A 26,383-nucleotide genomic window follows, 5' to 3' on the forward strand; every position below is an offset into this window, starting at 1 on the left:
TGTGGGTACCATTTAATCCCACTTCTTCCTGAGCTTTGCTTCATCACAAGACCAAAGGTGGCATCCCGTGTCACAGTCTTATCATCATCCAGAAGAAACATTTGAAGAAACATTTACGCGCCTCCTGGTTTTGTTTTCTGATCCTGCGAAAAGACTGAGGACAACAAAGCCCAGAGAACACGAGATACACAACATCCAACATTCAGACTCAACAGCCTCCATAAATGAAGAGCACCAGGTTGGTTCAGTTATAGTAGATATAAGCATACTTCACATTACTGGGTATGAATAATAATGAGGAGGCAAACTTTGACGATGCAGAGCATGATGTCCCATCATCAGACTGTAAACAAACATCCACCAGGCTTCTTTGTTGCCAAAATTGATGATTCTCCTATCAGGGATCAGTAGCGTGTATTAACCTGTGGTACAAGCAGCAGTCACTGAAATATTACTGTTTCAGATAAGAAATCTAGGACATAAAAGCCAGAGTGGGAGGGATCTCTGCAAACTGACTTAGGTCTGCAAGTGTGAAGCTCAACAAAAATCTGACTCTCCAGTCACAGACAAACAAAAACTCCAGCTGGGAGATAGAAAATGCTGTCTGGGTCCTGCTGGATGTTGCTGGTCAGAGTCCACACATTAGCAGAGTGCTTCTTGGTCCCACTGACCCATGTGGACAGCGACTGTGGAGAACTGTTCTGGAAAACAGAGAAGAGAATTAAAATAACAAAAAGTAGCAGCAGTTCAGATCTGATTTAATTTAATTTCCTTCACACAGCACATTCGTCCAGGCTGACAGGTAAACAGAATTAATCTCAGGTAACATGACTCATAGTAGAGATTCAGTAAGAAAGATTGCAGGCTCTAATATTATTACCACACAATCCAAGGACACACCAACAGCTCCGATTTGTAGAACTATTTAAACAAATGTCTTCTGAATATTCAATTCAGGTTCGCAGTGGGAGGGTGGGAGGTGTCGTGGAATTTTTTAAATAAAGTCTGCAACACAGAAAGAGCTGTGATCAAGCTATTTATTACTGCGCCAACACACATCAAACATCACAGTTCAGTCATGTCAGCGCTGCCACAGAAGTGGTGCTCCTACTCCTTTATGCATTCCAAGGAAGAGGGAGGAAGTTACAAACGGATCCTACCACACTTCAACGGATCAATGGTTATGCTGTTTTGTGGCCTTATCAGCACCCGTAAAGGGAGTTGTTTTCTCAAACTGCTGACGCTGAAGTAAGTTCATCTAGTTTTAGAAACTTTCACTGAACAGTAACAGTGTTACAACTAAGCATATGCATAAGCACTTAAATACTTTAAATGAGAATAACAGAAAATTTCTATTACAGAGGCTAGAGCCTGTCCCAGTAGTCATAGGTAGAGCACACCTGGACAGGTCACCAGTCTGTCAGAGGACTAACACAAAGACAGACACCAGAGTAACAAATCTATTTAAAATTAATGTAAGTTTGCTGCAGCTGTATGTATGAACATGTGTTTCTGTGCTCACAGTCCACCTCTCAGGAACCTGTAGTTCACTTTAAGTCTACTTTAAACAAACCTCACAAAAGGCTGATGTGGCTGGATCAGTAGTCTGATTTGAGTACGATACCTTTGGCCAGGGATTACTCTGGTGCATCGCTTCACTGCAGTGTTACGTATTTTCCCCACACCTGAATAAAAAAAATACTGATATATACAAATAACAGCTTCAGCTGATGCAGCCTGACTCAATCCTAAATGTTCAGCACACAGAGACACAGAGGTGCCGTTTAAAGTTTAGTGTTAACCTGAGTCACTGATCATTTGCAGTATTACAGAGTCTGGCAGTCTTTGCATGATGTCCACGTCACTGTAAGTTTCTAGCCGACTCTCAGGTGTGACAGGTGTGCCAGCAGGAAACAGTAATAATAACCTGCATCCTGAGGTTTGTCATGCAGGACTAAAGAAGCCAGGCTTTGTTCACACAGCTAGGATTGTATTTTACACTGACCCTGGGTCAGTATAAGTATCATACAGTTTAAACGAAGCACTGAAACTTGCACATATTTATTATAGATGCACTGAAGCTAATCGAGATATTTGCTGTCAATCTGTGGCTGCGATTATTATTATATATTATTATTATATTACTGGAAACTTTATTAACTAGTAACTTCATCAGTCATGACAGAAGCTAATATTTCTGTGGTAACATCGTTTAAACAGTAACAGCTTTCCTCCAATATAAGCTAACGTTTACACCGTAACTTTAAGCTAGCACCATAAAGACGGTAAAACACGTAATAATATCTACAAATGCATCTTAAAGCTGTTATATTAGCACTCGGTGTATTACTAACATAACCACATTAACATTACTGACACTCGCTGACTTTTAATAGTCATTCTATAAATGCTGTCTGTTTAAATGGTCTTACCTGTACACACTGCATATCCACCGGATTCCAGCCAGAGTGGATTCTGGAGTCTTCCCACGCTCCTGTTAGTGATCCTCCATCTGGATGGATGAGAACAACCTTCTGAACAATCTAGCAGGAAATGGCCCATATCTATGGGACTGATTTGTGCTAATAACGCCCATTGTATGGACTGATAACAGCCGAAGCGGGTGAATAAAGTCACCCAGTAGCTAGCTGTGCCATTACCCAGCATACATCACTCCCTCCATAAATGCAATAAACGATACAAAAGTAATAGCCTATAATTAATTCCTCTGCTGTATCTGCTGTTTTTCAGGTAGTTGTTTACATTATATAATTTATTGTGTTCTGTATACCTCACTACAATGTGATTTGGAAAATGTCTAAATATACCGACAACAGGCACTTCCGCAGCAATCTCTTCAATCGGAGGACCCTTCACGCACAGGCCCCGACGCGAGGGGCCTGTGCGTCCATAAGTGAAGCAGAGGGATAGTGATGGGCAGATGAAGCCTCATGAAGCACTGAAGCTTTTCATCCAATTGGTTCACCTCAACGCGAAGCTTCTTGAAGCTTCATTTGCTCTAGCAGGACACCTACTGGACGTAAAAATATTAGTTGGCATGAATTTGAAGAGTGTGGCATTTTGCACACAGCCTGTAAATGTCAACAACAAAAGGAGTGTGTAAAACATCTATATTGTAGTGATGGCAGCATACTGTGTATATTTATGCTGGCAGTATGGAAAATGATTATTTGCGGCAAAGTTCGAACCGCTTTCTGAACCAGTCACGTGGTATAGCCGGGCAGCGAGGCTTCGGACGTCATCATTTTCAGCTCCTCCCATAAATGAAGCAAGCCTCGATACGCATGGCGGCGGGGGGCGTGGCCCGCCTCCTGTGACATCAAGGTCCAAAGCCCTATTCGGCTTACAGGATGATGACATCACATATATTTAGAATCTTACAACAAATTTGGTCCTATGATGCTTTAATCCGTTGATCCGCAAAAGTCTATAAATAGGGGTGAAGAGCAATGACTTTTAGTTAATTAATTGCAGCATTTATGTTAGCAGAATTGAAACGTTCACCAAAGAGGTATTTTGAAACACCTGGATCCTTTTTGGAGTAGCTGTTTACAGATTCCAACATGTCTCAGAGGAAACAACCCTACAGATTTCTAAGGTAAGTTTTCTTTCTTTTTTTCTGTTTTTAGGTTGTTCACTGACAGAATAAGAATCACACAAGCTCACCTCTAGACAGCTGCCCTGCATGGTTTGAAGCAAAGTTTTCTTCTATTTGATCTCAAAAAGCTCCTAAAACAGTCAGTGATCACCGTTGACCTCCCTCGGCTTTTATTACCGCTAATCATTTATTTAAGCTCAGTTTTTAAAACCTTAGGATGTAACTACAACCCAGCCCATGCAGCAGTATATGAATGACTAACCTCGTATTGTGGATGGATTATCTCAGTTGTTCTCCTGGCTGAAGTTTGGTCCTTTTACAGCATCCTGCCATGCGATTACATTTGTTCCTGACCACCGAGAACGCTCACATTAACTTTTATCCAGTGGAAAAAAAGTTAGCTTGTTTATATTATGCTAACATAGCTGTGTCGCTAGCGGTCACATAGCACATCATTATATACCAGCTAGCCCAACTTCAGTCACCCTACAAACGTCACTGCTGTTTAGTTTTCTGTCTTCATTTATGCTGGAAGTGATAGCAGAGTTGTACGTTTTAATTTGTTTCCAAAACCCCGCAGTCAGGACATGCTATATTGTATTTAGATAGAAGCTAGCGAGCTAACTCCCTGCTAACTTCTAACTCCGTTAAATGTCATAAATTCCGTTTTCATGGATGCCTGGATGTTAAACTCAATTGTTACACCTGGTAGAGCAGAACGCTGATCATTTTATTAAAGATGAAAGACTTTAGACAGTTTTTCAACTCTCAGTAATGCCATAGTGATCGTTTGATATATGGACCTGCAGCGGAGTTTAGACCCAGACACGGCTAGTGACGTCAGACTGAACAACCGGATAGTGATATGAATTAATTTAGAACTCACTGGAGAGAAAATGCCACGAGCAAATCAACAAAAAGCTGGGGATTGCACATGACTGGCGTCTTTGTTTGGTGATATCAGATACAGGTTGCCGCCAGGATGGAAAACGATGAAAAGATAACCCATTATCCAGGTTCTTGCCTTCACGATCATGAGATCTAACGTTGCAACCAACTACAAAACAAGTACGAACCATAGCTGAAGCTGTATCCTTTGTCTGGCCTACTGTCATGGCGGCGGGGGGCGTGGCCCGCCTCCTGTGACATCAAGGTCCAAAGCCCTATTCGGCTTACAGGATGATGACGTCACATATATTTAGAATCTTACAACAAATTTGGTCCTATGATGCTATGACATGGTTATATATTTACATGTAGGTAATGTCCTCAAGTTCTGTATAACCACTTTTTCCTCTCTCTGTGTTTGTTTCTCGTTCGTTGTTGTGTGTGTTTGTGTGCATTTGTCTCTTTCAAACAGGTGCCGGTCCTCACCTCTGCAGTGCTGCCGTCTCCTGTAGCGCTGCATGGTTCTAAGCTAAGTTTCCTTTCCTTTTTCTGTTCTCTCAGATTTGTCCTCAGGTTTGAAGTGTCTGTGTTGTGCAGCTGGTCTGGTCTGTCTCTAGACAGTTCAGGCTTCACCCACTAGTTAAATGGTGGAGGCTCACAGCGACATACTCAACACACAAGTTTCTGAACTCTGCATGAGGGTTTCTCCGACGAAGTGAGGGCCGTGAGGCACAGCTCCCCGTCCCCCGGTGACCCTGCTAGGTCCACCTTCTTAGGGAAACCCTCTGCAGAGGAGCTGACAGAGCCAGGAACTTGTGAGTTGTGTGTGTCCACTCAGGCATCATTCATGCTTGTTCTGTAGGCAGTTCCTGTCAGGAGGAGGAGGCGCAGCAGGAGCGTCGGGGGGCGGAAGACGGTGCCTCAGTGCCTCTCTCCTTCTGACATTGTTAAAGAAAACACAACAAATTTATAATTATGTAGATAATTACATGTAGATAATGTCCTCAAGTTCTGTATAACCACTTTTTCCTCTCTCTGTGTTTGTTTCTCGTTCGTTGTTGTGTGTGTTTGTGTGCATTTGTCTCTTTCAAACAGGTGCCGGTCCTCACCTCTGCAGTGCTGCCGTCTCCTGTAGCGCTGCATGGTTCTAAGCTAAGTTTCCTTTCCTTTTTCTGTTCTCTCAGATTTGTCCTCAGGTTTGAAGTGTCTGTGTTGTGCAGCTGGTCTGGTCTGTCTCTAGACAGTTCAGGCTTCACCCACTAGTTAAATGGTGGAGGCTCACAGCGACATACTCAACACACAAGTTTCTGAACTCTGCATGAGGGTTTCTCCGACGAAGTGAGGGCCGTGAGGCACAGCTCCCCGTCCCCCGGTGACCCTGCTAGGTCCACCTTCTTAGGGAAACCCTCTGCAGAGGAGCTGACAGAGCCAGGAACTTGTGAGTTGTGTGTGTCCACTCAGGCATCATTCATGCTTGTTCTGTAGGCAGTTCCTGTCAGAAGGAGGAGGCGCAGCAGGAGCGTCGGGGGGCGGAAGACGGTGCCTCAGTGCCTCTCTCCTTCTGACATTGTTAAAGAAAACACAACAAATTTATAATTATGTAGATAATTACATGTAGATAATGTCCTCAAGTTCTGTGTAACCACTTTTTCCTCTCTCTGTGTTTGTTTCTCGTTCGTTGTTGTGTGTGTTTGTGTGCATTTGTCTCTTTCAAACAGGTGCCGGTCCTCACCTCTGCAGTGCTGCCGTCTCCTGTAGCGCTGCATGGTTCTAAGCTAAGTTTCCTTTCCTTTTTCTGTTCTCTCAGATTTGTCCTCAGGTTTGAAGTGTCTGTGTTGTGCAGCTGGTCTGGTCTGTCTCTAGACAGTTCAGGCTTCACCCACTAGTTAAATGGTGGAGGCTCACAGCGACATACTCAACACACAAGTTTCTGAACTCTGCATGAGGGTTTCTCCGACGAAGTGAGGGCCGTGAGGCACAGCTCCCCGTCCCCCGGTGACCCTGCTAGGTCCACCTTCTTAGGGAAACCCTCTGCAGAGGAGCTGACAGAGCCAGGAACTTGTGAGTTGTGTGTGTCCACTCAGGCATCATTCATGCTTGTTCTGTAGGCAGTTCCTGTCAGGAGGAGGAGGCGCAGCAGGAGCGTCGGGGGGCGGAAGACGGTGCCTCAGTGCCTCTCTCCTTCTGACATTGTTAAAGAAAACACAACAAATTTATAATTATGTAGATAATTACATGTAGATAATGTCCTCAAGTTCTGTATAACCACTTTTTCCTCTCTCTGTGTTTGTTTCTCGTTCGTTGTTGTGTGTGTTTGTGTGCATTTGTCTCTTTCAAACAGGTGCCGGTCCTCACCTCTGCAGTGCTGCCGTCTCCTGTAGCGCTGCATGGTTCTAAGCTAAGTTTCCTTTCCTTTTTCTGTTCTCTCAGATTTGTCCTCAGGTTTGAAGTGTCTGTGTTGTGCAGCTGATCTGGTCTGTCTCTAGACAGTTCAGGCTTCACCCACTAGTTAAATGGTGGAGGCTCACAGCGACATACTCAACACACAAGTTTCTGAACTCTGCATGAGGGTTTCTCCGACGAAGTGAGGGCCGTGAGGCACAGCTCCCCGTCCCCCGGTGACCCTGCTAGGTCCACCTTCTTAGGGAAACCCTCTGCAGAGGAGCTGACAGAGCCAGGAACTTGTGAGTTGTGTGTGTCCACTCAGGCATCATTCATGCTTGTTCTGTAGGCAGTTCCTGTCAGAAGGAGGAGGCGCAGCAGGAGCGTCGGGGGGCGGAAGACGGTGCCTCAGTGCCTCTCTCCTTCTGACATTGTTAAAGAAAACACAACAAATTTATAATTATGTAGATAATTACATGTAGATAATGTCCTCAAGTTCTGTGTAACCACTTTTTCCTCTCTCTGTGTTTGTTTCTCGTTCGTTGTTGTGTGTGTTTGTGTGCATTTGTCTCTTTCAAACAGGTGCCGGTCCTCACCTCTGCAGTGCTGCCGTCTCCTGTAGCGCTGCATGGTTCTAAGCTAAGTTTCCTTTCCTTTTTCTGTTCTCTCGGATTTGTCCTCAGGTTTGAAGTGTCTGTGTTGTGCAGCTGGTCTGGTCTGTCTCTAGACAGTTCAGGCTTCACCCACTAGTTAAATGGTGGAGGCTCACAGCGACATACTCAACACACAAGTTTCTGAACTCTGCATGAGGGTTTCTCCGACGAAGTGAGGGCCGTGAGGCACAGCTCCCCGTCCCCCGGTGACCCTGCTAGGTCCACCTTCTTAGGGAAACCCTCTGCAGAGGAGCTGACAGAGCCAGGAACTTGTGAGTTGTGTGTGTCCACTCAGGCATCATTCATGCTTGTTCTGTAGGCAGTTCCTGTCAGAAGGAGGAGGCGCAGCAGGAGCGCCGGGGGGCGGAAGACGGTGCCTCAGTGCCTCTCTCCTTCTGACATTGTTAAAGAAAACACAACAAATTTATAATTATGTAGATAATTACATGTAGATAATGTCCTCAAGTTCTGTATAACCACTTTTTCCTCTCTCTGTGTTTGTTTCTCGTTCGTTGTTGTGTGTGTTTGTGTGCATTTGTCTCTTTCAAACAGGTGCCGGTCCTCACCTCTGCAGTGCTGCCGTCTCCTGTAGCGCTGCATGGTTCTAAGCTAAGTTTCCTTTCCTTTTTCTGTTCTCTCAGATTTGTCCTCAGGTTTGAAGTGTCTGTGTTGTGCAGCTGGTCTGGTCTGTCTCTAGACAGTTCAGGCTTCACCCACTAGTTAAATGGTGGAGGCTCACAGCGACATACTCAACACACAAGTTTCTGAACTCTGCATGAGGGTTTCTCCGACGAAGTGAGGGCCGTGAGGCACAGCTCCCCGTCCCCCGGTGACCCTGCTAGGTCCACCTTCTTAGGGAAACCCTCTGCAGAGGAGCTGACAGAGCCAGGAACTTGTGAGTTGTGTGTGTCCACTCAGGCATCATTCATGCTTGTTCTGTAGGCAGTTCCTGTCAGAAGGAGGAGGCGCAGCAGGAGCGCCGGGGGGCGGAAGACGGTGCCTCAGTGCCTCTCTCCTTCTGACATTGTTAAAGAAAACACAACAAATTTATAATTATGTAGATAATTACATGTAGATAATGTCCTCAAGTTCTGTATAACCACTTTTTCCTCTCTCTGTGTTTGTTTCTCGTTCGTTGTTGTGTGTGTTTGTGTGCATTTGTCTCTTTCAAACAGGTGCCGGTCCTCACCTCTGCAGTGCTGCCGTCTCCTGTAGCGCTGCATGGTTCTAAGCTAAGTTTCCTTTCCTTTTTCTGTTCTCTCAGATTTGTCCTCAGGTTTGAAGTGTCTGTGTTGTGCAGCTGGTCTGGTCTGTCTCTAGACAGTTCAGGCTTCACCCACTAGTTAAATGGTGGAGGCTCACAGCGACATACTCAACACACAAGTTTCTGAACTCTGCATGAGGGTTTCTCCGACGAAGTGAGGGCCGTGAGGCACAGCTCCCCGTCCCCCGGTGACCCTGCTAGGTCCACCTTCTTAGGGAAACCCTCTGCAGAGGAGCTGACAGAGCCAGGAACTTGTGAGTTGTGTGTGTCCACTCAGGCATCATTCATGCTTGTTCTGTAGGCAGTTCCTGTCAGAAGGAGGAGGCGCAGCAGGAGCGTCGGGGGGCGGAAGACGGTGCCTCAGTGCCTCTCTCCTTCTGACATTGTTAAAGAAAGCACAACAAATTTATAATTATGTAGATAATTACATGTAGATAATGTCCTCAAGTTCTGTATAACCACTTTTTCCTCTCTCTGTGTTTGTTTCTCGTTCGTTGTTGTGTGTGTTTGTGTGCATTTGTCTCTTTCAAACAGGTGCCGGTCCTCACCTCTGCAGTGCTGCCGTCTCCTGTAGCGCTGCATGGTTCTAAGCTAAGTTTCCTTTCCTTTTTCTGTTCTCTCAGATTTGTCCTCAGGTTTGAAGTGTCTGTGTTGTGCAGCTGGTCTGGTCTGTCTCTAGACAGTTCAGGCTTCACCCACTAGTTAAATGGTGGAGGCTCACAGCGACATACTCAACACACAAGTTTCTGAACTCTGCATGAGGGTTTCTCCGACGAAGTGAGGGCCGTGAGGCACAGCTCCCCGTCCCCCGGTGACCCTGCTAGGTCCACCTTCTTAGGGAAACCCTCTGCAGAGGAGCTGACAGAGCCAGGAACTTGTGAGTTGTGTGTGTCCACTCAGGCATCATTCATGCTTGTTCTGTAGGCAGTTCCTGTCAGAAGGAGGAGGCGCAGCAGGAGCGTCGGGGGGCGGAAGACGGTGCCTCAGTGCCTCTCTCCTTCTGACATTGTTAAAGAAAGCACAACAAATTTATAATTATGTAGATAATTACATGTAGATAATGTCCTCAAGTTCTGTATAACCACTTTTTCCTCTCTCTGTGTTTGTTTCTCTTTCGTTGTTGTGTGTGTTTGTGTGCATTTGTCTCTTTCAAACAGGTGCCGGTCCTCACCTCTGCAGTGCTGCCGTCTCCTGTAGCGCTGCATGGTTCTAAGCTAAGTTTCCTTTCCTTTTTCTGTTCTCTCAGATTTGTCCTCAGGTTTGAAGTGTCTGTGTTGTGCAGCTGGTCTGGTCTGTCTCTAGACAGTTCAGGCTTCACCCACTAGTTAAATGGTGGAGGCTCACAGCGACATACTCAACACACAAGTTTCTGAACTCTGCATGAGGGTTTCTCCGACGAAGTGAGGGCCGTGAGGCACAGCTCCCCGTCCCCCGGTGACCCTGCTAGGTCCACCTTCTTAGGGAAACCCTCTGCAGAGGAGCTGACAGAGCCAGGAACTTGTGAGTTGTGTGTGTCCACTCAGGCATCATTCATGCTTGTTCTGTAGGCAGTTCCTGTCAGAAGGAGGAGGCGCAGCAGGAGCGTCGGGGGGCGGAAGACGGTGCCTCAGTGCCTCTCTCCTTCTGACATTGTTAAAGAAAGCACAACAAATTTATAATTATGTAGATAATTACATGTAGATAATGTCCTCAAGTTCTGTATAACCACTTTTTCCTCTCTCTGTGTTTGTTTCTCGTTCGTTGTTGTGTGTATTTGCGTGCATTTGTCTCTTTCAAACAGGTGCCGGTCCTCACCTCTGCAGTGCTGCCGTCTCCTGTAGCGCTGCATGGTTCTAAGCTAAGTTTCCTTTCCTTTTTCTGTTCTCTCAGATTTGTCCTCAGGTTTGAAGTGTCTGTGTTGTGCAGCTGGTCTGGTCTGTCTCTAGACAGTTCAGGCTTCACCCACTAGTTAAATGGTGGAGGCTCACAGCGACATACTCAACACACAAGTTTCTGAACTCTGCATGAGGGTTTCTCCGACGAAGTGAGGGCCGTGAGGCACAGCTCCCCGTCCCCCGGTGACCCTGCTAGGTCCACCTTCTTAGGGAAACCCTCTGCAGAGGAGCTGACAGAGCCAGGAACTTGTGAGTTGTGTGTGTCCACTCAGGCATCATTCATGCTTGTTCTGTAGGCAGTTCCTGTCAGAAGGAGGAGGCGCAGCAGGAGCGTCGGGGGGCGGAAGACGGTGCCTCAGTGCCTCTCTCCTTCTGACATTGTTAAAGAAAACACAACAAATTTATAATTATGTAGATAATTACATGTAGATAATGTCCTCAAGTTCTGTATAACCACTTTTTCCTCTCTCTGTGTTTGTTTCTCGTTCGTTGTTGTGTGTATTTGCGTGCATTTGTCTCTTTCAAACAGGTGCCGGTCCTCACCTCTGCAGTGCTGCCGTCTCCTGTAGCGCTGCATGGTTCTAAGCTAAGTTTCCTTTCCTTTTTCTGTTCTCTCAGATTTGTCCTCAGGTTTGAAGTGTCTGTGTTGTGCAGCTGGTCTGGTCTGTCTCTAGACAGTTCAGGCTTCACCCACTAGTTAAATGGTGGAGGCTCACAGCGACATACTCAACACACAAGTTTCTGAACTCTGCATGAGGGTTTCTCCGACGAAGTGAGGGCCGTGAGGCACAGCTCCCCGTCCCCCGGTGACCCTGCTAGGTCCACCTTCTTAGGGAAACCCTCTGCAGAGGAGCTGACAGAGCCAGGAACTTGTGAGTTGCGTGTGTCCACTCAGGCATCATTCATGCTTGTTCTGTAGGCAGTTCCTGTCAGAAGGAGGAGGCGCAGCAGGAGCGTCGGGGGGCGGAAGACGGTGCCTCAGTGCCTCTCTCCTTCTGACATTGTTAAAGAAAACACAACAAATTTATAATTATGTAGATAATTACATGTAGATAATGTCCTCAAGTTCTGTATAACCACTTTGTCCTCTCTCTCTGTTTGTTTCCCGTTCGTTGTTGTGTGTGTTTGCGTGCATTTGTCTCTTTCAAACAGGTGCCGGTCCTCACCTCTGCAGTGCTGCCGTCTCCTGTAGCGCTGCATGGTTCTAAGCTAAGTTTCCTTTCCTTTTTCTGTTCTCTCAGATTTGTCCTCAGGTTTGAAGTGTCTGCGTTGTGCAGCTGGTCTGGTCTGTCTCTAGACAGTTCAGGCTTCACCCACTAGTTAAATGGTGGAGGCTCACAGCGACATACTCAACACACAAGTTTCTGAACTCTGCATGAGGGTTTCTCCGGCGAAGTGAGGGCCGTGAGGCACAGCTCCCCGTCCCCCGGTGACCCTGCTAGGTCCACCTTCTTAGGGAAACCCTCTGCAGAGGAGCTGACAGAGCCAGGAACTTGTGAGTTGCGTGTGTCCACTCAGGCATCATTCATGCTTGTTCTGTAGGCAGTTCCTGTCAGAAGGAGGAGGCGCAGCAGGAGCGTCGGGGGGCGGAAGACGGTGCCTCAGTGCCTCTCTCCTTCTGACATTGTTAAAGAAAACACAACAAATTTATAATTATGTAGATAATTACATGTAGATAATGTCCTCAAGTTCTGTATAACCACTTTGTCCTCTCTCTGTGTTTGTTTCTCGTTCGTTGTTGTGTGTGTTTGTGTGCATTTGTCTCTTTCAAACAGGTGCCGGTCCTCACCTCTGCAGTGCTGCCGTCTCCTGTAGCGCTGCATGGTTCTAAGCTAAGTTTCCTTTCCTTTTTCTGTTCTCTCAGATTTGTCCTCAGGTTTGAAGTGTCTGTGTTGTGCAGCTGGTCTGGTCTGTCTCTAGACAGTTCAGGCTTCACCCACTAGTTAAATGGTGGAGGCTCACAGCGACATACTCAACACACAAGTTTCTGAACTCTGCATGAGGGTTTCTCCGGCGAAGTGAGGGCCGTGAGGCACAGCTCCCCGTCCCCCGGTGACCCTGCTAGGTCCACCTTCTTAGGGAAACCCTCTGCAGAGGAGCTGACAGAGCCAGGAACTTGTGAGTTGTGTGTGTCCACTCAGGCATCATTCATGCTTGTTCTGTAGGCAGTTCCTGTCAGAAGGAGGAGGCGCAGCAGGAGCGTCGGGGGGCGGAAGACGGTGCCTCAGTGCCTCTCTCCTTCTGACATTGTTAAAGAAAACACAACAAATTTATAATTATGTAGATAATTACATGTAGATAATGTCCTCAAGTTCTTTATAACCACTTTGTCCTCTCTCTGTGTTTGTTTCTCGTTCGTTGTTGTGTGTGTTTGTGTGCATTTGTCTCTTTCAAACAGGTGCCGGTCCTCACCTCTGCAGTGCTGCCGTCTCCTGTAGCGCTGCATGGTTCTAAGCTAAGTTTCCTTTCCTTTTTCTGTTCTCTCAGATTTGTCCTCAGGTTTGAAGTGTCTGTGTTGTGCAGCTGGTCTGGTCTGTCTCTAGACAGTTCAGGCTTCACCCACTAGTTAAATGGTGGAGGCTCACAGCGACATACTCAACACACAAGTTTCTGAACTCTGCATGAGGGTTTCTCCGACGAAGTGAGGGCCGTGAGGCACAGCTCCCCGTCCCCCGGTGACCCTGCTAGGTCCACCTTCTTAGGGAAACCCTCTGCAGAGGAGCTGACAGAGCCAGGAACTTGTGAGTTGCGTGTGTCCACTCAGGCATCATTCATGCTTGTTCTGTAGGCAGTTCCTGTCAGAAGGAGGAGGCGCAGCAGGAGCGTCGGGGGGCGGAAGACGGTGCCTCAGTGCCTCTCTCCTTCTGACATTGTTAAAGAAAACACAACAAATTTATAATTATGTAGATAATTACATGTAGATAATGTCCTCAAGTTCTTTATAACCACTTTTTCCTCTCTCTGTGTTTGTTTCTCGTTCGTTGTTGTGTGTGTTTGTGTGCATTTGTCTCTTTCAAACAGGTGCCGGTCCTCACCTCTGCAGTGCTGCCGTCTCCTGTAGCGCTGCATGGTTCTAAGCTAAGTTTCCTTTCCTTTTTCTGTTCTCTCAGATTTGTCCTCAGGTTTGAAGTGTCTGTGTTGTGCAGCTGGTCTGGTCTGTCTCTAGACAGTTCAGGCTTCACCCACTAGTTAAATGGTGGAGGCTCACAGCGACATACTCAACACACAAGTTTCTGAACTCTGCATGAGGGTTTCTCCGACGAAGTGAGGGCCGTGAGGCACAGCTCCCCGTCCCCCGGTGACCCTGCTAGGTCCACCTTCTTAGGGAAACCCTCTGCAGAGGAGCTGACAGAGCCAGGAACTTGTGAGTTGCGTGTGTCCACTCAGGCATCATTCATGCTTGTTCTGTAGGCAGTTCCTGTCAGAAGGAGGAGGCGCAGCAGGAGCGTCGGGGGGCGGAAGACGGTGCCTCAGTGCCTCTCTCCTTCTGACATTGTTAAAGAAAACACAACAAATTTATAATTATGTAGATAATTACATGTAGATAATGTCCTCAAGTTCTGTATAACCACTTTGTCCTCTCTCTGTGTTTGTTTCTCGTTCGTTGTTGTGTGTGTTTGTGTGCATTTGTCTCTTTCAAACAGGTGCCGGTCCTCACCTCTGCAGTGCTGCCGTCTCCTGTAGCGCTGCATGGTTCTAAGCTAAGTTTCCTTTCCTTTTTCTGTTCTCTCAGATTTGTCCTCAGGTTTGAAGTGTCTGTGTTGTGCAGCTGGTCTGGTCTGTCTCTAGACAGTTCAGGCTTCACCCACTAGTTAAATGGTGGAGGCTCACAGCGACATACTCAACACACAAGTTTCTGAACTCTGCATGAGGGTTTCTCCGGCGAAGTGAGGGCCGTGAGGCACAGCTCCCCGTCCCCCGGTGACCCTGCTAGGTCCACCTTCTTAGGGAAACCCTCTGCAGAGGAGCTGACAGAGCCAGGAACTTGTGAGTTGCGTGTGTCCACTCAGGCATCATTCATGCTTGTTCTGTAGGCAGTTCCTGTCAGAAGGAGGAGGCGCAGCAGGAGCGTCGGGGGGCGGAAGACGGTGCCTCAGTGCCTCTCTCCTTCTGACATTGTTAAAGAAAACACAACAAATTTATAATTATGTAGATAATTACATGTAGATAATGTCCTCAAGTTCTGTATAACCACTTTGTCCTCTCTCTGTGTTTGTTTCTCGTTCGTTGTTGTGTGTGTTTGTGTGCATTTGTCTCTTTCAAACAGGTGCCGGTCCTCACCTCTGCAGTGCTGCCGTCTCCTGTAGCGCTGCATGGTTCTAAGCTAAGTTTCCTTTCCTTTTTCTGTTCTCTCAGATTTGTCCTCAGGTTTGAAGTGTCTGTGTTGTGCAGCTGGTCTGGTCTGTCTCTAGACAGTTCAGGCTTCACCCACTAGTTAAATGGTGGAGGCTCACAGCGACATACTCAACACACAAGTTTCTGAACTCTGCATGAGGGTTTCTCCGGCGAAGTGAGGGCCGTGAGGCACAGCTCCCCGTCCCCCGGTGACCCTGCTAGGTCCACCTTCTTAGGGAAACCCTCTGCAGAGGAGCTGACAGAGCCAGGAACTTGTGAGTTGTGTGTGTCCACTCAGGCATCATTCATGCTTGTTCTGTAGGCAGTTCCTGTCAGAAGGAGGAGGCGCAGCAGGAGCGTCGGGGGGCGGAAGACGGTGCCTCAGTGCCTCTCTCCTTCTGACATTGTTAAAGAAAACACAACAAATTTATAATTATGTAGATAATTACATGTAGATAATGTCCTCAAGTTCTGTATAACCACTTTGTCCTCTCTCTGTGTTTGTTTCTCGTTCGTTGTTGTGTGTGTTTGCGTGCATTTGTCTCTTTCAAACAGGTGCCGGTCCTCACCTCTGCAGTGCTGCCGTCTCCTGTAGCGCTGCATGGTTCTAAGCTAAGTTTCCTTTCCTTTTTCTGTTCTCTCAGATTTGTCCTCAGGTTTGAAGTGTCTGTGTTGTGCAGCTGGTCTGGTCTGTCTCTAGACAGTTCAGGCTTCACCCACTAGTTAAATGGTGGAGGCTCACAGCGACATACTCAACACACAAGTTTCTGAACTCTGCATGAGGGTTTCTCCGACGAAGTGAGGGCCGTGAGGCACAGCTCACCGTCCCCCGGTGACCCTGCTAGGTCCACCTTCTTAGGGAAACCCTCTGCAGAGGAGCTGACAGAGCCAGGAACTTGTGAGTTGTGTGTGTCCACTCAGGCATCATTCATGCTTGTTCTGTAGGCAGTTCCTGTCAGAAGGAGGAGGCGCAGCAGGAGCGTCGGGGGGCGGAAGACGGTGCCTCAGTGCCTCTCTCCTTCTGACATTGTTAAAGAAAACACAACAAATTTATAATTATGTAGATAATTACATGTAGATAATGTCCTCAAGTTCTGTATAACCACTTTGTCCTCTCTCTGTGTTTGTTTCTCGTTCGTTGTTGTGTGTGTTTGTGTGCATTTGTCTCTTTCAAACAGGTGCCGGTCCTCACCTCTGCAGTGCTGCCGTCTCCTGTAGCGCTGCATGGTTCTAAGCTAAGTTTCCTTTCCTTTTTCTGTTCTCTCAGATTTGTCCTCAGGTTTGAAGTGTCTGTGTTGTGCAGCTGGTCTGGTCTGTCTCTAGACAGTTCAGGCTTCACCCACTAGTTAAATGGTGGAGGCTCACAGCGACATACTCAACACACAAGTTTCTGAACTCTGCATGAGGGTTTCTCCGACGAAGTGAGGGCCGTGAGGCACAGCTCCCCGTCCCCCGGTGACCCTGCTAGGTCCACCTTCTTAGGGAAACCCTCTGCAGAGGAGCTGACAGAGCCAGGAACTTGTGAGTTGCGTGTGTCCACTCAGGCATCATTCATGCTTGTTCTGTAGGCAGTTCCTGTCAGAAGGAGGAGGCGCAGCAGGAGCGTCGGGGGGCGGATGACGGTGCCTCATTGCCTCTCTCCTTCTGACATTGTTAAAGAAAACACAACAAATTTATAATTATGTAGATAATTACATGTAGATAATGTCCTCAAGTTCTGTATAACCACTTTGTCCTCTCTCTGTGTTTGTTTCTCGTTCGTTGTTGTGTGTGTTTGTGTGCATTTGTCTCTTTCAAACAGGTGCCGGTCCTCACCTCTGCAGTGCTGCCGTCTCCTGTAGCGCTGCATGGTTCTAAGCTAAGTTTCCTTTCCTTTTTCTGTTCTCTCAGATTTGTCCTCAGGTTTGAAGTGTCTGTGTTGTGCAGCTGGTCTGGTCTGTCTCTAGACAGTTCAGGCTTCACCCACTAGTTAAATGGTGGAGGCTCACAGCGACATACTCAACACACAAGTTTCTGAACTCTGCATGAGGGTTTCTCCGACGAAGTGAGGGCCGTGAGGCACAGCTCCCCGTCCCCCGGTGACCCTGCTAGGTCCACCTTCTTAGGGAAACCCTCTGCAGAGGAGCTGACAGAGCCAGGAACTTGTGAGTTGCGTGTGTCCACTCAGGCATCATTCATGCTTGTTCTGTAGGCAGTTCCTGTCAGAAGGAGGAGGCGCAGCAGGAGCGTCGGGGGGCGGAAGACGGTGCCTCAGTGCCTCTCTCCTTCTGACATTGTTAAAGAAAACACAACAAATTTATAATTATGTAGATAATTACATGTAGATAATGTCCTCAAGTTCTTTATAACCACTTTGTCCTCTCTCTGTGTTTGTTTCTCGTTCGTTGTTGTGTGTGTTTGTGTGCATTTGTCTCTTTCAAACAGGTGCCGGTCCTCACCTCTGCAGTGCTGCCGTCTCCTGTAGCGCTGCATGGTTCTAAGCTAAGTTTCCTTTCCTTTTTCTGTTCTCTCAGATTTGTCCTCAGGTTTGAAGTGTCTGTGTTGTGCAGCTGGTCTGGTCTGTCTCTAGACAGTTCAGGCTTCACCCACTAGTTAAATGGTGGAGGCTCACAGCGACATACTCAACACACAAGTTTCTGAACTCTGCATGAGGGTTTCTCCGACGAAGTGAGGGCCGTGAGGCACAGCTCCCCGTCCCCCGGTGACCCTGCTAGGTCCACCTTCTTAGGGAAACCCTCTGCAGAGGAGCTGACAGAGCCAGGAACTTGTGAGTTGCGTGTGTCCACTCAGGCATCATTCATGCTTGTTCTGTAGGCAGTTCCTGTCAGAAGGAGGAGGCGCAGCAGGAGCGTCGGGGGGCGGAAGACGGTGCCTCAGTGCCTCTCTCCTTCTGACATTGTTAAAGAAAACACAACAAATTTATAATTATGTAGATAATTACATGTAGATAATGTCCTCAAGTTCTGTATAACCACTTTTTCCTCTCTCTGTGTTTGTTTCTCGTTCGTTGTTGTGTGTGTTTGTGTGCATTTGTCTCTTTCAAACAGGTGCCGGTCCTCACCTCTGCAGTGCTGCCGTCTCCTGTAGCGCTGCATGGTTCTAAGCTAAGTTTCCTTTCCTTTTTCTGTTCTCTCAGATTTGTCCTCAGGTTTGAAGTGTCTGCGTTGTGCAGCTGGTCTGGTCTGTCTCTAGACAGTTCAGGCTTCACCCACTAGTTAAATGGTGGAGGCTCACAGCGACATACTCAACACACAAGTTTCTGAACTCTGCATGAGGGTTTCTCCGACGAAGTGAGGGCCGTGAGGCACAGCTCCCCGTCCCCCGGTGACCCTGCTAGGTCCACCTTCTTAGGGAAACCCTCTGCAGAGGAGCTGACAGAGCCAGGAACTTGTGAGTTGCGTGTGTCCACTCAGGCATCATTCATGCTTGTTCTGTAGGCAGTTCCTGTCAGAAGGAGGAGGCGCAGCAGGAGCGTCGGGGGGCGGAAGACGGTGCCTCAGTGCCTCTCTCCTTCTGACATTGTTAAAGAAAACACAACAAATTTATAATTATGTAGATAATTACATGTAGATAATGTCCTCAAATTCTGTATAACCACTTTTTCCTCTCTCTGTGTTTGTTTCTCGTTCGTTGTTGTGTGTGTTTGTGTGCATTTGTCTCTTTCAAACAGGTGCCGGTCCTCACCTCTGCAGTGCTGCCGTCTCCTGTAGCGCTGCATGGTTCTAAGCTAAGTTTCCTTTCCTTTTTCTGTTCTCTCAGATTTGTCCTCAGGTTTGAAGTGTCTGCGTTGTGCAGCTGGTCTGGTCTGTCTCTAGACAGTTCAGGCTTCACCCACTAGTTAAATGGTGGAGGCTCACAGCGACATACTCAACACACAAGTTTCTGAACTCTGCATGAGGGTTTCTCCGACGAAGTGAGGGCCGTGAGGCACAGCTCCCCGTCCCCCGGTGACCCTGCTAGGTCCACCTTCTTAGGGAAACCCTCTGCAGAGGAGCTGACAGAGCCAGGAACTTGTGAGTTGTGTGTGTCCACTCAGGCATCATTCATGCTTGTTCTGTAGGCAGTTCCTGTCAGAAGGAGGAGGCGCAGCAGGAGCGTCGGGGGGCGGAAGACGGTGCCTCAGTGCCTCTCTCCTTCTGACATTGTTAAAGAAAACACAACAAATTTATAATTATGTAGATAATTACATGTAGATAATGTCCTCAAGTTCTGTATAACCACTTTTTCCTCTCTCTGTGTTTGTTTCTCGTTCGTTGTTGTGTGTGTTTGTGTGCATTTGTCTCTTTCAAACAGGTGCCGGTCCTCACCTCTGCAGTGCTGCCGTCTCCTGTAGCGCTGCATGGTTCTAAGCTAAGTTTCCTTTCCTTTTTCTGTTCTCTCAGATTTGTCCTCAGGTTTGAAGTGTCTGCGTTGTGCAGCTGGTCTGGTCTGTCTCTAGACAGTTCAGGCTTCACCCACTAGTTAAATGGTGGAGGCTCACAGCGACATACTCAACACACAAGTTTCTGAACTCTGCATGAGGGTTTCTCCGGCGAAGTGAGGGCCGTGAGGCACAGCTCCCCGTCCCCCGGTGACCCTGCTAGGTCCACCTTCTTAGGGAAACCCTCTGCAGAGGAGCTGACAGAGCCAGGAACTTGTGAGTTGCGTGTGTCCACTCAGGCATCATTCATGCTTGTTCTGTAGGCAGTTCCTGTCAGAAGGAGGAGGCGCAGCAGGAGCGTCGGGGGGCGGAAGACGGTGCCTCAGTGCCTCTCTCCTTCTGACATTGTTAAAGAAAACACAACAAATTTATAATTATGTAGATAATTACATGTAGATAATGTCCTCAAGTTCTGTATAACCACTTTGTCCTCTCTCTGTGTTTGTTTCTCGTTCGTTGTTGTGTGTGTTTGTGTGCATTTGTCTCTTTCAAACAGGTGCCGGTCCTCACCTCTGCAGTGCTGCCGTCTCCTGTAGCGCTGCATGGTTCTAAGCTAAGTTTCCTTTCCTTTTTCTGTTCTCTCAGATTTGTCCTCAGGTTTGAAGTGTCTGTGTTGTGCAGCTGGTCTGGTCTGTCTCTAGACAGTTCAGGCTTCACCCACTAGTTAAATGGTGGAGGCTCACAGCGACATACTCAACACACAAGTTTCTGAACTCTGCATGAGGGTTTCTCCGACGAAGTGAGGGCCGTGAGGCACAGCTCCCCGTCCCCCGGTGACCCTGCTAGGTCCACCTTCTTAGGGAAACCCTCTGCAGAGGAGCTGACAGAGCCAGGAACTTGTGAGTTGCGTGTGTCCACTCAGGCATCATTCATGCTTGTTCTGTAGGCAGTTCCTGTCAGAAGGAGGAGGCGCAGCAGGAGCGTCGGGGGGCGGAAGACGGTGCCTCAGTGCCTCTCTCCTTCTGACATTGTTAAAGAAAACACAACAAATTTATAATTATGTAGATAATTACATGTAGATAATGTCCTCAAGTTCTGTATAACCACTTTGTCCTCTCTCTGTGTTTGTTTCTCGTTCGTTGTTGTGTGTGTTTGTGTGCATTTGTCTCTTTCAAACAGGTGCCGGTCCTCACCTCTGCAGTGCTGCAGTCTCCTGTAGCGCTGCATGGTTCTAAGCTAAGTTTCCTTTCCTTTTTCTGTTCTCTCAGATTTGTCCTCAGGTTTGAAGTGTCTGTGTTGTGCAGCTGGTCTGGTCTGTCTCTAGACAGTTCAGGCTTCACCCACTAGTTAAATGGTGGAGGCTCACAGCGACATACTCAACACACAAGTTTCTGAACTCTGCATGAGGGTTTCTCCGGCGAAGTGAGGGCCGTGAGACACAGCTCCCCGTCCCCCGGTGACCCTGCTAGGTCCACCTTCTTAGGGAAACCCTCTGCAGAGGAGCTGACAGAGCCGGGAACTTGTGAGTTGCGTGTGTCCACTCAGGCATCATTCATGCTTGTTCTGTAGGCAGTTCCTGTCAGAAGGAGGAGGCGCAGCAGGAGCGTCGGGGGGCGGAAGACGGTGCCTCAGTGCCTCTCTCCTTCTGACATTGTTAAAGAAAACACAACAAATTTATAATTATGTAGATAATTACATGTAGATAATGTCCTCAAGTTCTGTATAACCACTTTTTCCTCTCTCTGTGTTTGTTTCTCGTTCGTTGTTGTGTGTGTTTGTGTGCATTTGTCTCTTTCAAACAGGTGCCGGTCCTCACCTCTGCAGTGCTGCCGTCTCCTGTAGCGCTGCATGGTTCTAAGCTAAGTTTCCTTTCCTTTTTCTGTTCTCTCAGATTTGTCCTCAGGTTTGAAGTGTCTGCGTTGTGCAGCTGGTCTGGTCTGTCTCTAGACAGTTCAGGCTTCACCCACTAGTTAAATGGTGGAGGCTCACAGCGACATACTCAACACACAAGTTTCTGAACTCTGCATGAGGGTTTCTCCGGCGAAGTGAGGGCCGTGAGGCACAGCTCCCCGTCCCCCGGTGACCCTGCTAGGTCCACCTTCTTAGGGAAACCCTCTGCAGAGGAGCTGACAGAGCCAGGAACTTGTGAGTTGCGTGTGTCCACTCAGGCATCATTCATGCTTGTTCTGTAGGCAGTTCCTGTCAGAAGGAGGAGGCGCAGCAGGAGCGTCGGGGGGCGGAAGACGGTGCCTCAGTGCCTCTCTCCTTCTGACATTGTTAAAGAAAACACAACAAATTTATAATTATGTAGATAATTACATGTAGATAATGTCCTCAAGTTCTTTATAACCACTTTGTCCTCTCTCTGTGTTTGTTTCTCGTTCGTTGTTGTGTGTGTTTGTGTGCATTTGTCTCTTTCAAACAGGTGCCGGTCCTCACCTCTGCAGTGCTGCCGTCTCCTGTAGCGCTGCATGGTTCTAAGCTAAGTTTCCTTTCCTTTTTCTGTTCTCTCAGATTTGTCCTCAGGTTTGAAGTGTCTGCGTTGTGCAGCTGGTCTGGTCTGTCTCTAGACAGTTCAGGCTTCACCCACTAGTTAAATGGTGGAGGCTCACAGCGACATACTCAACACACAAGTTTCTGAACTCTGCATGAGGGTTTCTCCGGCGAAGTGAGGGCCGTGAGGCACAGCTCCCCGTCCCCCGGTGACCCTGCTAGGTCCACCTTCTTAGGGAAACCCTCTGCAGAGGAGCTGACAGAGCCAGGAACTTGTGAGTTGCGTGTGTCCACTCAGGCATCATTCATGCTTGTTCTGTAGGCAGTTCCTGTCAGAAGGAGGAGGCGCAGCAGGAGCGTCGGGGGGCGGAAGACGGTGCCTCAGTGCCTCTCTCCTTCTGACATTGTTAAAGAAAACACAACAAATTTATAATTATGTAGATAATTACATGTAGATAATGTCCTCAAGTTCTGTATAACCACTTTGTCCTCTCTCTGTGTTTGTTTCTCGTTCGTTGTTGTGTGTGTTTGTGTGCATTTGTCTCTTTCAAACAGGTGCCGGTCCTCACCTCTGCAGTGCTGCCGTCCCCTGTAGCGCTGCATGGTTCTAAGCTAAGTTTCCTTTCCTTTTTCTGTTCTCTCAGATTTGTCCTCAGGTTTGAAGTGTCTGTGTTGTGCAGCTGGTCTGGTCTGTCTCTAGACAGTTCAGGCTTCACCCACTAGTTAAATGGTGGAGGCTCACAGCGACATACTCAACACACAAGTTTCTGAACTCTGCATGAGGGTTTCTCCGGCGAAGTGAGGGCCGTGAGGCACAGCTCCCCGTCCCCCGGTGACCCTGCTAGGTCCACCTTCTTAGGGAAACCCTCTGCAGAGGAGCTGACAGAGCCAGGAACTTGTGAGTTGCGTGTGTCCACTCAGGCATCATTCATGCTTGTTCTGTAGGCAGTTCCTGTCAGAAGGAGGAGGCGCAGCAGGAGCGTCGGGGGGCGGAAGACGGTGCCTCAGTGCCTCTCTCCTTCTGACATTGTTAAAGAAAACACAACAAATTTATAATTATGTAGATAATTACATGTAGATAATGTCCTCAAGTTCTGTATAACCACTTTTTCCTCTCTCTGTGTTTGTTTCCCGTTCGTTGTTGTGTGTGTTTGCGTGCATTTGTCTCTTTCAAACAGGTGCCGGTCCTCACCTCTGCAGTGCTGCCGTCTCCTGTAGCGCTGCATGGTTCTAAGCTAAGTTTCCTTTCCTTTTTCTGTTCTCTCAGATTTGTCCTCAGGTTTGAAGTGTCTGTGTTGTGCAGCTGGTCTGGTCTGTCTCTAGACAGTTCAGGCTTCACCCACTAGTTAAATGGTGGAGGCTCACAGCGACATACTCAACACACAAGTTTCTGAACTCTGCATGAGGGTTTCTCCGACGAAGTGAGGGCCGTGAGGCACAGCTCCCCGTCCCCCGGTGACCCTGCTAGGTCCACCTTCTTAGGGAAACCCTCTGCAGAGGAGCTGACAGAGCCAGGAACTTGTGAGTTGTGTGTGTCCACTCAGGCATCATTCATGCTTGTTCTGTAGGCAGTTCCTGTCAGAAGGAGGAGGCGCAGCAGGAGCGTCGGGGGGCGGAAGACGGTGCCTCAGTGCCTCTCTCCTTCTGACATTGTTAAAGAAAACACAACAAATTTATAATTATGTAGATAATTACATGTAGATAATGTCCTCAAGTTCTGTATAACCACTTTTTCCTCTCTCTGTGTTTGTTTCTCGTTCGTTGTTGTGTGTGTTTGTGTGCATTTGTCTCTTTCAAACAGGTGCCGGTCCTCACCTCTGCAGTGCTGCCGTCTCCTGTAGCGCTGCATGGTTCTAAGCTAAGTTTCCTTTCCTTTTTCTGTTCTCTCAGATTTGTCCTCAGGTTTGAAGTGTCTGTGTTGTGCAGCTGGTCTGGTCTGTCTCTAGACAGTTCAGGCTTCACCCACTAGTTAAATGGTGGAGGCTCACAGCGACATACTCAACACACAAGTTTCTGAACTCTGCATGAGGGTTTCTCCGACGAAGTGAGGGCCGTGAGGCACAGCTCCCCGTCCCCCGGTGACCCTGCTAGGTCCACCTTCTTAGGGAAACCCTCTGCAGAGGAGCTGACAGAGCCAGGAACTTGTGAGTTGTGTGTGTCCACTCAGGCATCATTCATGCTTGTTCTGTAGGCAGTTCCTGTCAGAAGGAGGAGGCGCAGCAGGAGCGTCGGGGGGCGGAAGACGGTGCCTCAGTGCCTCTCTCCTTCTGACATTGTTAAAGAAAACACAACAAATTTATAATTATGTAGATAATTACATGTAGATAATGTCCTCAAGTTCTGTGTAACCACTTTTTCCTCTCTCTGTGTTTGTTTCTCGTTCGTTGTTGTGTGTGTTTGTGTGCATTTGTCTCTTTCAAACAGGTGCCGGTCCTCACCTCTGCAGTGCTGCCGTCTCCTGTAGCGCTGCATGGTTCTAAGCTAAGTTTCCTTTCCTTTTTCTGTTCTCTCAGATTTGTCCTCAGGTTTGAAGTGTCTGTGTTGTGCAGCTGGTCTGGTCTGTCTCTAGACAGTTCAGGCTTCACCCACTAGTTAAATGGTGGAGGCTCACAGCGACATACTCAACACACAAGTTTCTGAACTCTGCATGAGGGTTTCTCCGACGAAGTGAGGGCCGTGAGGCACAGCTCCCCGTCCCCCGGTGACCCTGCTAGGTCCACCTTCTTAGGGAAACCCTCTGCAGAGGAGCTGACAGAGCCAGGAACTTGTGAGTTGTGTGTGTCCACTCAGGCATCATTCATGCTTGTTCTGTAGGCAGTTCCTGTCAGAAGGCGGAGGCGCAGCAGGAGCGTCGGGGGGCGGAAGACGGTGCCTCAGTGCCTCTCTCCTTCTGACATTGTTAAAGAAAACACAACAAATTTATAATTATGTAGATAATTACATGTAGATAATGTCCTCAAGTTCTGTATAACCACTTTTTCCTCTCTCTGTGTTTGTTTCTCGTTCGTTGTTGTGTGTGTTTGTGTGCATTTGTCTCTTTCAAACAGGTGCCGGTCCTCACCTCTGCAGTGCTGCCGTCTCCTGTAGCGCTGCATGGTTCTAAGCTAAGTTTCCTTTCCTTTTTCTGTTCTCTCAGATTTGTCCTCAGGTTTGAAGTGTCTGTGTTGTGCAGCTGGTCTGGTCTGTCTCTAGACAGTTCAGGCTTCACCCACTAGTTAAATGGTGGAGGCTCACAGCGACATACTCAACACACAAGTTTCTGAACTCTGCATGAGGGTTTCTCCGACGAAGTGAGGGCCGTGAGGCACAGCTCCCCGTCCCCCGGTGACCCTGCTAGGTCCACCTTCTTAGGGAAACCCTCTGCAGAGGAGCTGACAGAGCCAGGAACTTGTGAGTTGTGTGTGTCCACTCAGGCATCATTCATGCTTGTTCTGTAGGCAGTTCCTGTCAGAAGGCGGAGGCGCAGCAGGAGCGTCGGGGGGCGGAAGACGGTGCCTCAGTGCCTCTCTCCTTCTGACATTGTTAAAGAAAACACAACAAATTTATAATTATGTAGATAATTACATGTAGATAATGTCCTCAAGTTCTGTATAACCACTTTTTCCTCTCTCTGTGTTTGTTTCTCGTTCGTTGTTGTGTGTGTTTGTGTGCATTTGTCTCTTTCAAACAGGTGCCGGTCCTCACCTCTGCAGTGCTGCCGTCTCCTGTAGCGCTGCATGGTTCTAAGCTAAGTTTCCTTTCCTTTTTCTGTTCTCTCAGATTTGTCCTCAGGTTTGAAGTGTCTGTGTTGTGCAGCTGGTCTGGTCTGTCTCTAGACAGTTCAGGCTTCACCCACTAGTTAAATGGTGGAGGCTCACAGCGACATACTCAACACACAAGTTTCTGAACTCTGCATGAGGGTTTCTCCGACGAAGTGAGGGCCGTGAGGCACAGCTCCCCGTCCCCCGGTGACCCTGCTAGGTCCACCTTCTTAGGGAAACCCTCTGCAGAGGAGCTGACAGAGCCAGGAACTTGTGAGTTGTGTGTGTCCACTCAGGCATCATTCATGCTTGTTCTGTAGGCAGTTCCTGTCAGAAGGCGGAGGCGCAGCAGGAGCGTCGGGGGGCGGAAGACGGTGCCTCAGTGCCTCTCTCCTTCTGACATTGTTAAAGAAAACACAACAAATTTATAATTATGTAGATAATTACATGTAGATAATGTCCTCAAGTTCTGTATAACCACTTTTTCCTCTCTCTGTGTTTGTTTCTCGTTCGTTGTTGTGTGTGTTTGTGTGCATTTGTCTCTTTCAAACAGGTGCCGGTCCTCACCTCTGCAGTGCTGCCGTCTCCTGTAGCGCTGCATGGTTCTAAGCTAAGTTTCCTTTCCTTTTTCTGTTCTCTCAGATTTGTCCTCAGGTTTGAAGTGTCTGTGTTGTGCAGCTGGTCTGGTCTGTCTCTAGACAGTTCAGGCTTCACCCACTAGTTAAATGGTGGAGGCTCACAGCGACATACTCAACACACAAGTTTCTGAACTCTG

Source organism: Diplotaxodon limnothrissa, unplaced genomic scaffold, assembly GCF_057381915.1.
Source record: "Diplotaxodon limnothrissa isolate DT_005_m unplaced genomic scaffold, D_limnothrissa_male_GT1.1 unmapped_scaffold_6, whole genome shotgun sequence".
Lineage (NCBI taxonomy): Eukaryota > Metazoa > Chordata > Actinopteri > Cichliformes > Cichlidae > Diplotaxodon > Diplotaxodon limnothrissa.